This window comes from Lathyrus oleraceus, chromosome 4, assembly GCF_024323335.1.
Source record: "Lathyrus oleraceus cultivar Zhongwan6 chromosome 4, CAAS_Psat_ZW6_1.0, whole genome shotgun sequence".
Classification (NCBI taxonomy): Eukaryota; Viridiplantae; Streptophyta; class Magnoliopsida; order Fabales; family Fabaceae; genus Lathyrus; species Lathyrus oleraceus.
The window spans coordinates 45,303,594-45,306,836 of NC_066582.1; positions in this window are offsets into that span (position 1 = coordinate 45,303,594).

Genomic DNA, 3,243 nt, shown 5'->3' on the forward strand with positions numbered 1-3,243 from the left:
TTTCTACTTCAACTTTGATGTTTGGAGTGAAAGATAAATCAACTTTTATGAGCATGTGATATGAGGATACATTATAGGTTATTTTTGACCTATACCATCGAACAAGTGATTTTCCTCAACTTCAAAAATGCATACCTCTATCATTCTAAATCCAAATGACATTAAATTGGTGACCATTTTGAAGGTCCTTGAAAGAGCTACAACTTTGATGAATACACTTTTCTCATTTGGAGCTCACATGAAAAGTTAAGTAAGGTGGAATGTTGAGGTATGAGATTTAACACTTAGAAAAATTTTCAACATGTTGAAATTTCCAAACTTCCACCTCAAAATTCACCATGATCAAAGTTCCAAATGGAAAAGTGTCCAACATAAGAGTTGTTCCCATTGATCTAAGATTTCCAAATAGTCATATTTCATCCATTTGGACAAGGTTTGCTAGGGTTGCACATGGTCTTAACAGGTATGCATCAAGTGGAAAGATCAAATGTTTAAAACATCACATTGCATTGCCTTGCCATTCAAGCTTCATTTCAAACTTATTTCAGATGCATTTGGACCTAAATGGATTGCTTCATGGGCATGTACACGCCTATGCAAGCTTGTGCATGACATTGCCAAATTTGGAAGCAAATTCAAGTGTGCAAATATCACTCCCAATTGTTATAAATACAAGCTCTCTGAGCTCATTTGAAAGGACATTTGTGCGCCAACTTTGCCCCCTCTCTTCAAACCCTCATAATTCAAAGGAAAACCTGAGAATTTTCAATTGAAAATTGAGTTTGAATCTCACTGTTTGGAGATTCAAAAACTGCATGATCCAAAGCTTTTTTCCATTCCCAATCCATTTTTGCAAGCTTCCTGAGTGTGATCAAGCAAGGATTAAAGCAAGCAAGATCAAGTTCTGCACAACATTGAAGGTATTTTCCATAAATTTTCTTCTCTTCGATTCTCACTTAATTCTCATTAATTCTCTTAGATCTTTAGTTGTCTGAATTCCTACCAATGTAGGCAAGAAGATTGAGTTGCTTTGAGGTCAAATCGAAGCAACTCAGTTGACACACCTCAAAATTCAACTCCTCATATCTTTCTATATATTTGGAGTTAGTTAAAATTGAGGTCAGATTCGTGCTCTACGCTATTTTTTCTTTCAGATCATATCCTCCTTTTTCATTTATGTGATGGTGATGACTGAACCAGTCTGGTGAGGCTCGCCTGAGAAGGTGACCGGAGTTTCAGCGCCGATGTTGTGCTGGATAGGTTTAGAGTCATTGATCTTGTTCAAAATATTTTAATCTCACGTGTTGCTTGTAATTACCATTTATGTTGCAAGTTGACTCGTGACTATGGTGGAAAGCGCACTGATGACCACTTGATCTGCCACCTCAATTAATGAGGGAGATCAAGTGGTCCACGTTTTTTTTGTATTTTCTGAATTTATTTTTATTTCTTTGATTTTTATTAATTCATATTAATTTTAATATTGATCCAAAAAATATGAGAGTTTCACCAAAAAAAATTAAATAAAATCCTCTTTCATATTTTGAATTAAAATTATTTTTTGGATCATTATTAATATTTTTCATGATTTAATTGATTTTGTGAATATTTTTAATTGTTTAAAAATACTTTTAAGTTTCCAAAAATTCTGAAATTTTTTCTCCAAGGTCCTTTGACCTTGTTTGACCTATGATAAATCTCATGTCCATTTCATTGGTGTTTTGATGAGGTTTTAGGAATTTGACAAACCATATTTAATTTAATGCATTATTTTTAGTATTTTTAAATTGAATAAATGCCAAATAATTGTGTTGAGCCATTTTGGTTACTTGTATAAGTTTGACTTGTGTTGTTGGGCCTTTGTCAAGGTTGATTTGACTTTGTTAAGTTAAGATCATTGGATTTAAGGGATTGATGGAATGTACATTCCATCTCCCAAAATGAATGAATGATCTTAATTTGGTAAAAGTCCTCCCTTGTCCAATTTGAGTTTTGATCTATTCCCCTCCCTCTTCATCTAATTCCCTTTCTTTATGCATCCATTTCATTTGACCTATGATATCTCTATATCCTAAGGCTAGTTGATTGCAAAATCAACATAAGTATGAATGAGATTAGGCCACCTCTTTTTGCATATTATTTTTGTGTGTGGTATGTTTCATGAGCACAGTCCATTATACTATGTCTCTAACATGCATTAACACCAAAATTATATTGCCCGACCTCAAATAGTTGTGACTTCTACATAAGTCCAATTACGATTGCTTAACATAGCGCTAAATTTTTGACACAAAAGGCATAGCATTCTAGTTAGTGAGATTGTAAGTCTCACCTCTTTCATGGTATTGTGTGGAAACTTGACCTTTTTCCTTCCTTTGGAAGATGTCTTGGTTCAAGGATCCATGCTTGTGATAAGTAGGTTGAGTGTTCTCCAAAGAATGACTTAAAAATAAAAAGCAAAAGCAATACTAACTTCTAACTCATTAACAACTAACATTTAATTTCAAGTCATTTACCTTAAGGCAATTTAATTTCAAGCTTTATTCATTTGCCATTATTCCATTCTAATTGTTTATGTTAATGCCATTTTCACTTTGTCCACTTGGACCATATTGTGTGATATATCTTGTTTGTGTATATTTTGTTTGCTTGTGTGGTCTTTGACCATTAATGTACATAATAAGAACAAAAACCCTAAAAAATATCTTGTGTGGACTGTTGGTTTGATATGAGACAATTGGACTTAGAATTTAGGCAACATTCCCTATGCAAAGGACTTGGCCAATGCCAACTTTTTTGAAACCACGTGCTTGCAATTTGAAACTTCATCTGATACATCATTGAAGATCCCTTTGAGTTCATCTGCAACATGATCATTGTGAAGTTGTTATTTTGAACATGTGACTTGTGGAATTCATCTGTTACATAGGCAAATTTGAAGAAGAACATGGAGTTGCTAAGCTTGGATGTGGCTATCTTTATTTGATGCCTTGCTCTTCAACTTGATATATTGTGCATTGTTTGTGGCTTGATTCTAATGTCCAAGGGAATTTGGGTTTCTATATGACATTCTTGTCTATTGACTTGCAGCTGATTGGTCAGATCGTTTCAACTCTTAACTTTTAAATTTATGTTTAGGATTAGTCTCTTCATCTCCTCCCCACTTCTTTAATTTCAAATCCCTCCCTCCTTTTAAAAAAAACTTCTTTGTTTGTGCTTGTTTTCTAAACTTAGACCATTTCC